We start from the raw sequence: 11199 nt of genomic DNA on the forward strand, positions 1-11199 counted from the left end.
ACAGCGCTGGAGTGTTAATAAAAGTATGTGTGCATATGTGGAAGGCCCAGTTATGGCACTTAATAGTTTAACTCAAGTTATTGCTCATGCAGTCACACACACACAAAACGTTACTTTAAGGAATGCGTTTCGTGTCATTCATAACCCGCAGTTGTTGAAGAATCTCTTCAAGCTTATTTTCATACAGTTTTCAACAGATCAGAGTGACCACATCCGTCTAGCTCATAAAAAAGACATAAAAGCACCATTAAAGTATCATAACAGTAGTTCATATGACTTCATATTCATTTGACCTGTGCGTTTAAAAAAAAAAAAATATATATATATATATATAAAAAAAAAAAAAAATGTTCATTTATATACAAAATGAAACTGAAAAATAAAAAATTTAAATAAAAAATTATATATATATATATATATATATAATGAAAAAGTTCACTATTACAAACGTATTAAACATTTCTAGTTATTGCTGTGTATATATATTTTATGAATATTTAAATTACTGTAAATATTTGACAATTAAAAACTCATTTTTTATAAATATTTACAAAAATAATCATTATAATTGTAATTGTTTACAAATGTAGAATAATATATATATATATATATATATATATATAGATAGATATATATAATTTTTTTTTTTTTTTGTAAAATATTCATATATATCAAATTAAAAGTAAAATAAAAATTACACATTTATTTAAAAAATTATATATTATTTTTTATTATTATTACAAATATATTAAAACAATGATAGTTATTGTAGTGTATATATATTCTAGAATTTTTTTTAATCTTTTTAAACCCATTTCTATTTATTAAAACACATACTTTTTAAGTATTTCTGAATACACATTCGACATTATGACTATTAAAAAAAAAACAAACAAACACAAATACGCATATGTGCATATGTTGTATTGAACTACTCCTCTGGTTGATATGATTTACTAATTATTACATCATTTGCACTTTTTGGGTGAACTGTTCCTTTAAACCTCTGTTCCCTGTCCCTGATTGTGGAGAGGCATTTACCAAATCTAGTTTACCACACCTGAATCCACTAATCAAGGTCTTTGTGTTGTGAACTCAGTGCTGCAGGTAAGTGCCTCTCCAGAACTCTGAATAACCTGCATTATTTCATCAACACCATAAACCTGCTTCAGGTGGATCTTAAGGTCTCCATGAGGTCTTGAGTCACGGGTCACTGTGTTCAATTCAGTCCCGGCTCTTTGTACAGTACAGAATGACAACGCAATTCTATTATTGCGAGTCCTCATTCTTTACCTTTCTAATTATGCAAATTTCCATCCAGAGCACGACCCTGATTGGTCACTGGGGCTTAATTAGCGTCTGTGGCTTTGTGTGTGTGTGTGTGTGTGTGTGATCGCAGGTGTGATGGAGTGAATTATTAACAGATCATCTCTGAGCAGAAACGGGTCAGAATCTCTTTAATATGAGCCCAGATTAATTGCCAAGGTGCCTTGACAAGGTGATAAAATATGAATATATTAATTCTTTATTAATAACGTCTTTCAGGCTGTTTCTATTTCAGGAATGAAAATGAGGTATACATTAATACTTGATTTTTTTTCATCTCCTCATTTTTCTTTTAACCTCAAAATTTTGAGTCTAGTCTAGAAACTGCAGATAGAAGCTGGAATTACGTTTAAGCCAAAATAATTCAGTCAAAAATAATGTCATCATTTACTCCATCGTGTTCTTATTCCAAAGACGTATGACTTTCTTTTTCTGTGAAATACAAAGGGGAAAATGTCCATGTTTCTGTTTGTATACAATGAAGCATCATAAAAGAGAAATATTCCAAGTTTTCAAATAGCTTTGTGTGAAAAACAGACTAAAATTGAACCATTATTTGCTCATTATTCATTTTCTCCTTTGACAAAGCTTCCAAAACTTGTTGAATTATGCTTTTTGCAAGACGTGCATGAACCAAATGGACATGAGATTGCTTGATTCCTGTTCATTTTGACCCAAAAATGTTGTTTTCATCCACCTATTTTTTTTTTAATTTTGGTATATCACACAAAAAAACACTGGATATTAATAAGTTTTATAAGTTCTAAAAATGCACATAAAAATGTAAAATAAGTGACAATTTTTTTCTCTTGAACACATGGGATGGAAACGGTGCTTTATTTGCAAATGTTTAATATGATGTTATAATTTTGTGCACAAGTTAAATTTGCAAAAGCTGCTTTGAAATTATGTATATGCATTATGAAAATATATAATATATATGCAAATAAATGACTTGGTTAACATGAAGTTTGGAGATGCACAAATGTAAATGAGGAAAATAAAGGATTTATATTACCTAATTTGATGATGCTGAAGAAACTAAAAAGAAACAAATAAATAATTAAAATGAAAATATAAATAACAACATTCAAATGAAAATATAAAAATTGAAACTAATTAAAAAAAATAATACTTTACTAAAGAAAAATGAATTCAAAAATATCAATATCTAATAAAATATAAATATTAATAAATACTATAAGGTATATAAGTAATACTAAAATCATACTTTATTGATAATAATATAAATTGTATTTATTTAATAATGAAAATATATATATATATATATATATATATATATATATATATATATATATATAATATAGTATTAACAAAAAATAAATAAATAACGCCACAAAAAATATGAATATGAAATTAAATAAAATAAAATAAATAAATTAAAAATAAAATAAAAACTTAATAAATACTATATCAGTATACTGTATAAACATTATTAAAATAACACTGAACAATCAATATTATGATTGTATTTTATTCAGCACTGAGACTAACTGAGAAAAAGTGTTAAATCTAATTAAAATATACTGTTGCTATTAACAAAAATATACAATTTAATTTAATTTAACAAAAATATATACTAAATACAAAAATAACACTGATCAAAATGATCAATAATTTAATTGTATTCTATTTAATACTGAGAGAAATATGATGGTTAAATCTACTTAAACTGTATTTATTAGTTTAATATTAATACCAATATTTGTGTGTGCTATAATAGTAAATAAAATTGCTGGATGCCAACACCAAGATGCAAATAAACCATAAAAATGCACTATAAAAGTGACGATTTTGTTCTTTTGAGCACAAGGGATGGAAATTTTTTAAGTGATATAATTTTTACAAATAAGTTTAATTTGCAACATAGCCATTGAAGAAGCATGCATTTTCAAATCTGATTTGAAATTATATCTATGCATTGTGAAAATATCTAATATATACAAATAAATGACTTGGGTAACATTAAGTCTGAATATGCACAAATGTCAACAAGTTAAAAGCTCCCGAATTATTGATCCTGAGAATAAAAATATCAATAAAAACATTACGTAAATTATCAAAATAACAAAAGCTGTCAAATGGTGAAAGTTTCCATAATACGTTCATAACATGCATTTAACTTGGAATCTGCAAGTAAGTGGAAAAATATGTTCAAATACTCCATTTATTGTCAAAGAACTTCACATAAACATACATTTATGAATAAATAAGCTTTTTTCACAGAATCTGTCATTTTGTGCTGTTTGGATGCAAAACTGCTGTGTAATGCAGCATATTACAAGAATGCACTTTTATTATAATAATGCAAGAAACAACTATTGGATTTCGTTCAGCAAATATGATGCAGGGCAGTGTTAACAAGTGAATATAATCTTAAATTTCATCATAAAAAGCAGGTGACTCAGACCTGCTGAATGCAGTGTCTGGTATCAGTTTTTCCATCCGAATGGGTTCTGACTTCAGGATGAGTTGCCTCCGGCGAGTTCTTTGCCGCGCAGGGGAGTTGCCGAGTATCCAGACGTAGAGTTCGGGTCTCTCCGGCTCCCGAGCCCTGCGGCTACTGCGGGACGCCCGAGAGTCCGAGCACCTGCTGCCTCCTGAAGCTCAGCGTGATCTAACGCACGCGCGGGTCTTCATGAGCCTGCAGGGACTCCGCAAATGATCATATTGTTTGGTGAGCACACAGCTGGGATTTATTTAGAGTTACTGAGAGGACGCGGCACAACGCTTTATGACGCTCTGCTGCATTAAACACTGGAATTTACTGAGACCATAACTCTCTTCCAGACTCTGGTGAGCCGCCGACCTAGACAGCAATTTTAGGCCGTTCCGGGAGATGGACCGCCACATTATGCTGCTTAATACTTGGTTTTTGGCTGTTAGGGAAGAGGCATTGTGCGTTTTCTTCAGTAAAGGCAGTCCCAGAATGCATTGCAATGAGTGGTTGACCAGTATGGGTTTCTCAGTGACTGATATCTGGTAACAAAAATATAGAGAATGAACGTGTTTTACACAATATATACTTAAAACGGACAGAAAAACAATAGACAATCAAAATTAGTGTTGTTATTGTTAACTAAAAATATACAATACATTTTCATTTAGAATGCATATGTGAAATATAATACACTGTTAATATTGGATGAATGCAAATGCAAATATAAAAATTAAAGCTAATAAAAAAATACTCTACTAATAATAAATTAATTTAAAAAATGTAATATTAATAAATACTATAATGGTATATAAATACTACTAAAACAGCACTTTATTAATAGTAATATAATTGTATATAAATAGTATGTAATAGTAGGTAAATGGTATGTAAATGAAAACCGCATAACCAAATTAAAAGAATTAAAATGAAATTGAATGAATGAATGAATGAATGAATGAATGAATAACTAAATAAAATGAAAATATATAGTATATAAATGACAAAAGCACATAACAAAATTACAAAAAATACAAATTAATTAATTATAATATATTATAAAATTTATGATAAATTATAAAATATAAATAAATAAATAAATAAATTAAATTAAATAATAAAATAATAAATACTATAAGAGTGTACTGTATAAGCACTACTAATTATGAGAATGATGTAAATGAAAACCGCATAACCAAATTACAAAAATTATATTAAGTATAAATTATAAATTAACACATTATTAGTAATAATACAATTGTGTTCTATTTAATACTGAGATCATTCACATGGTTAAATTTAATTTAAATATTAAATGTTTTATTTTAATGTACTATTGACAAAAAAGTATATAAAAATTACAGAACCACATAACAAAATTACTAAAATTAAAAATAAAATATAAAATAAAAACAAAATATTAATAAATACTATAACAGTATGCTGTATAAACACTATTAAAATAACATTGAACAGTATTACTAAATTTAATACTGAAATAACAGTTGAATCTAATTAAAATATACTGTTCATATTAACAAAAATATACCATTAACAAAAAAAGATATTCTAACAATAAACAATACTAAAATAACACTAATCAATAATACTAATAATATAATTTGTGTTCTGTTTAACACTGACATAAATAACATGGTTGATTTGAATTAAAATGTATTATTTTAATATAATATTAACACCAATATTTGTGTGTGCTAAGTATAGAAGAATTGTGTTGTTGTTTTCCGTCTCTACCGCAGTCAATTGTGAGTCGAATCTCCATGTGCTTCACATGAGAACAGTATTTGTGTTGCATGCTGGGTTGCTGTCTACGTAGTGTACCAAATCTGTCACTTATGAATGTTGCATTACAATTCGCACACTGTCTAACAAGGCAGTGACCTGTCATAGAAAGTCATAGATGTTTGAATTCAATTCTAATTGTTTCTTTTCTCTTTTTCTCTCCATTTGCCTTCCTGGACGTCGATGTTGTCATCTACTGATGCACATTCAGCAGGTAAGCATTTGCTTTTAATGCCATTAGCAGCGGTTTGATCCGGAGTGAAAGTGCTTTCAGTGGAAATATGATGATCTGTTTCCGGCAGATCATTTCTGGGGTTTGTTTGTATCTCAATAACACTGGAAAACATCTTCAAGTTGTCTGTGAGATGCGGGAGGTGAAATTAGTTCAGGGTTTGACGACACAAATCTAAAGCTTTTCTGTGTTTCTGTGATAAATTCCATTGTTAAGAATGAGAATTAAAACGCAATCACCGTACTCTGGTTGACATGAGAGATCAGACTAAGGGCCACGGGTAGCCAGAAGCTATCGGCGTCTGTTTGCATCCCTTGAAAGGAAGGCAGGCTATTACAGAGATTTGAGATGAGCCCCAAAAGATTGTTTGTTCAGACAGAGAAAACCACATTATCAATGTACATAATACTTCAAGCTGGTGCGCGCAGCGGTACGGCAGACGCCTTTCGCTAAAGTTTGTGTGCCAGCATCCGTCTGAAGACATCAAGGCAATTACTCCCGCCCCCCAGAGTAGCGTCTCGTCTCGGCGGAGGACGTTTCCTCCGCACTGTGTCTCATTTTTCTGGTGGCTTTTGTTTGGGATGTGAATTGTAGCTATTCAGCCAGACTGGTTTCTGCATAATGCGACACGCTGTCAAACGCTGCTCTGCTTTATGCAATGCAGTCTTATTAACCAGCGCTAAGTGCCGTGGAGCTTTTTTGTAGGCGATCTCACACACATACGAGTAGTTAAATCAAGATGTGATGTACCGTTTAAGGAGTATTTAATGCAGCCACATCACGTGGGAGAAATGTCTGCATTGTCTATTCATCATATCAGACGTATTTCTGCAGCACAAAGACAATTTATTACAGATGGTTTATCAAATAAAAGTGAAATTGATGTAAGTGAAGCTACAAAAGACACTTTATTGCACCCGTGGGTCTTTTATCTTTTAATGTGATAGATAAAAGAGAGAGAGATTCCTGCCTTGTGTGCATAATATTACTGAAACTGCTGAGCCATCTTCAATATGAAGATATAATAATAATAATAATAATTATTATTATTATTATTATTATTATTATTATTGTGTCTAAATATATACACACACACTAACTAGTTCCTGACTAATTCTGTATTGGAATGAATTGATTAAGTAAATGATTCAGTGATTCAGTGACTCACTAACTCGCTCATTATGTAGGCGATGTCACATAAATCTAAAATGACATAAATTTATTGTTATTGTTATACATTTAATATATTTTTATATTTTAGATATGTTACTTACTAAATTATTATATGTAATAAAAATCTAAATTCAAGTTAGAAAATTCTAATAAAAATATAATTAGATATAAATTATATTATATATAAAATGTATGTAGAACCAATAATTGATGTAATAATTTATTATTATAAATTATTATTGTTATTATTATTATTATTATTATTATTATTATTATTGTAATAATATATAATATATAATATTAATATTATATATTGTTTTTCACTTTCATATAAAATTATATTAAAAATATAATACGTAATAAAATTAGAAAATAAAATAAAAATTAATGAATAAAAATTAAAAATTTAAAAAATTAAATTAAAAATGTTAAATATATATATATATATATATATATATATATATATATATATATATATATATATATATATATATATATATATATATATATATATATAAATTTATATTAATTGATATAAAAAACTAATATTTATATCAAAATAAAGCTGTGCTTTTGAATAAATTGGTTAAGTGTATGATTCAACAATTAACTTATGACAGATTTATTTATTATTATTATTATTATTATTGATGATTATTATTATTATGTGTTTTAATATATTTTTAAATTAAGTGTGTATATATATAAATAAAATTGGAAAATTAAAATAAGTACAATTATATATATAAAATATAAAATATATGTAAAAGGTATAAAACTAATAATTTATGTATTTGTATATGTGTGTTGTGTGTATAAATCTGTGAATAACAAATCTGTCTTTGAACTGGTCAATAATTCAACGACTCACTAATTCACTCATTATGACAGGCACTCATTTAATTTCTACATGAATCAGTATGTTTGAATCATTCACTCAACTGATTCATTAAAAATAATCTCATAAAAACTGTAATTTGTCGCCACCTATTGGCATAAACATGTAAACTCCTGAAAGAATAGCCTCAAATCCCATCCACTAAACTTTGTGTTTTTGTCATTATTAATAAGTACTGATATTACGTACTGTAATATATTATATACAGTATTTACATGTCACTCCAAGGTTCTTACAAATTCCATGGTATTACAATGATACGTCCAAAAAAACAAAAAGAGCACGAACGCTGCGAGACGACACAAATGCTCAACTTTAATACTTGTGCAAGTGATATAAACAAACCTCTAACAGTATGTGTGAGCAAAAGAAATAGTGAAGCTTAGCTTATGGCACATTGTTAGTGGGAAGTGTTTGACTCCTCAATGAAAGCTGTTGAATTTTTACCACCATAACATAAAAACACGCAGAGGAAACAGGGAACTGGAGCGATGAGCTGTCAGGTGGCCATCTTGACTCCTGCAGGGCTCAGTCTCGCATGTGCTCCTGAAACTCACCTGCTTGTTTGCTGAATTTACGCCGAGCCCTTTGATTGGTGAGACGTTATTTCCTGACAGATCCGTGCTGGACTGGATGCTTCTCTCGCTTCGACCGGGAAAGGGCTCTTATCTGACAGGAGATGATGTATGCTGGCTGCAGGAAACTGGGCCGCTCCTTGCTTTAATTGGGTCTCGTACCGAAACTCAGCCGTGCTGGAGATTTCAGACAGGTCGGATGGGGAACACAGCCAACATCGTTCACTGTTTTGCTAAAAGTGGAATATGCATCGTCAGGGAGTGCCTGAAAATAACATTTGTAATGATAATTTTAGAAAGACTGTGTCAGAGTACACTCCAGGGAGTCTTTTTAGAGATGGAAAAATGTGCAGTGAACAGGTGCAGTTATTACACGCAGCATGCATCTGCATCGCTTGCTTAATTAGCGATTGAAATTAAAATTTGACTTTTGTGCCTTACTGCACAACTACTGTTTAAAAGTTCAGAGTTTATGTTTGTCTCTTCTGCTCAGGAAGGCTGAATTTATTTGATTAAAAATACTGTAAAAAATGTAAAATATTATTACAATTTAAAATACATGTTTTCTGTGTGAATATATTGTAGAATATAATTTATTTCTGTGATTAAAGCTGAATTTTCAGCATCATTACTCCAGTCTTCAGTGTCACATGATCATTCAGAAATCATTCTAATATGCTGATTTGCTGCTCGAGAAACATTGCTGATTATTATCACAGTTGTGCTGCTCAATATTTGTGTGGAAACAGTGATACATTTTATATTTTTAGAATTCTTTGATAAATAGAATGTTCAAAAAACAGCATTTATTTATAACATTATTAACTGTCACTTTTGATCAATTTAATGCTGAATAAAAGTATTAATAAAATCCTACTGACTTCAAACCTTTGAACAGTAGTGTATATGCTAGTGCACTTCTAAAAGCTGACTTCACTTTTAATGCACTTTAAATTAAGTATGCAAGAAGTGCCAAGCAAGTAAATCATGATTCATGGCTGTGATCAAACTAGAGCCTATTCTGTGAGAAACGCCATTGTGTGTCTCACCAAACCTCCTGAATCAACAGAAAATACAGCACTACTAAAGGAAGTTCACAAGGTCTTTAAAGCAGTAGTTCATACAAAAATAAAAAAGCTGTCATCATTTACTCACCTTCATGTCGTTCCATATGAGTTTCTTTCTTCTGTGGAACACAAAGATAGATAGATAGATAGATAGATAGATAGCGTGTGAGCGGCGCTCAGATCTGTGAGGAAATGAAGGTGGTGAGTCAGGCCAGTGCGTCTGTGAGGAATTTAGTAATGGCTAATCTTTTTAATCGATACATCTGCAATCGCAGGAGCCCCATTAACTAAACGAAAAATAAAAACAAATATGCTGTTAAACTCGTATTTACTTTTGCAAAAAGGTAAATATTAATAGAGACATTGAAAGATTATTTTATGCCAAGACACCCCAGGTGAATATAGTAAAATAAAATAAAATAAACAAATAACACTATACTTTCCCAGGTGATTTATTGCAATAATTGCATTTTAAGGCACAAAGAAATTTTCACATGGGAAAAAAAATTCAAATGTGCCTGTTAGGACAAAGACCATATGCAAGCTTTTATTTAAATCACAGGACAAAGACATAGTCATACAGGCGGGGTCGAGACAGGAGCAGACAGGAACATCACAGGCAAACGTAGAGAATAATCCAATGAGCAAGAGCAAGAGTCCGAAAAGGCAGGCGGCGTACGGTCGAAGAACGAGAGAACCAGGCGGGAGGTCAAAACACGGGAACGAGGAAAATAGGAACTCTGGAAACTAGGGAACGCTAACAATACAATCTAACAATCCGTAAGGTGCACTGGGAGGATCGGCACTTTTATCGAACGCCTGATTGGTCACGGGGGCTGACGCAATCAGTGCGGTGGAGGATGGGAGATGCAGTCCAGAGTGTGGTGCAACAGTCAAAGTGTGTAGGTGGGGTGAGAGTGACATCTGGTGGTGAGCGGACAACGGGACACCGACCAGATTCGTGACATAGCCCCCCCCCAAGGAGCGGCTTCCAGACGCTCGACGGGAACAACAGTCCAGGGGAGCGGTGGGGTGGGAGCGAAACAGGGCGGGGGCTGGAGGGCCAGGTCCATGTGGGAAGCCCAGTGATTGAGGCAGGACCGACAGAGCAGGTACCCTCCAGGGTGGAGCCGGAGGCGGAGCAAGAGCCCTCCAGGGCGGAGCAGGAGGCGCAGGAGCCGCAGGAGCCCTCCAGGGTGGAGCCGGAGGCAGAGCAGGAGGCGCAGGAGCCCTCCAGGGTGGAGCCGGAGGCAGAACAGGAGGCGCAGGAGCCCTCCAGGGCGGAGCCGGAGGCAGAGCAGGAGGCGCAGGAGCCCTCCAGGGCGGAGCCGGAGGCGGAGCCGGAGGCAGAGCAGGAGGCGGGACAGGTGACGCCAGAGCCCTCCGAGGCGGAACAGGAGGCGGGGCGGTCCTCCAGGGCGGAACAGGAGGCAGAGCAGGAGGCGGAGCAGCCCTCCAGGGAGAAACGGGAATCTGCGTCACGGTCTGGGACCTGGGGAAAGCAGGGACAGAGGAGGCAGACAGAGTAGGGGGAGAAGGCGCAGCAGCCCTCCGGGGCGGAACAGGAGGCGGAGCAGGAGGTACCGCAGCCCTCCGGGGCGGAACAGGAGGCGGAGCAGCCCTCCGGGGCGGAACAGGAGGCGCAGCCGCCCTCCGGGGCGGAACAG

The 11199-nt window shown here is 33.1% G+C and overlaps 1 long non-coding RNA gene across 3 annotated transcripts in view; it reads left to right on the top strand.

The window, feature by feature from the left end:
- Positions 1-9768, top strand: part of LOC127157352 (uncharacterized) — a 126553-nt gene extending 116785 nt beyond the window's left edge. For 2 of the 3 annotated variants that reach the window (XR_007825883.1, XR_007825881.1), the window contains one exon: positions 8508-9768. This is a non-coding gene — a long non-coding RNA (uncharacterized LOC127157352). Of the gene's footprint in view, positions 1-5798; positions 6247-8507 lie in introns of those variants that run through there. The other variant, XR_007825882.1, reaches the window with a different exon arrangement.
- Positions 9769-11199: the final 1431 nt, after the last annotated feature.

This window comes from Labeo rohita, unplaced genomic scaffold (genome assembly GCF_022985175.1).
Source record: "Labeo rohita strain BAU-BD-2019 unplaced genomic scaffold, IGBB_LRoh.1.0 scaffold_105, whole genome shotgun sequence".
Lineage (NCBI taxonomy): Eukaryota > Metazoa > Chordata > Actinopteri > Cypriniformes > Cyprinidae > Labeo > Labeo rohita.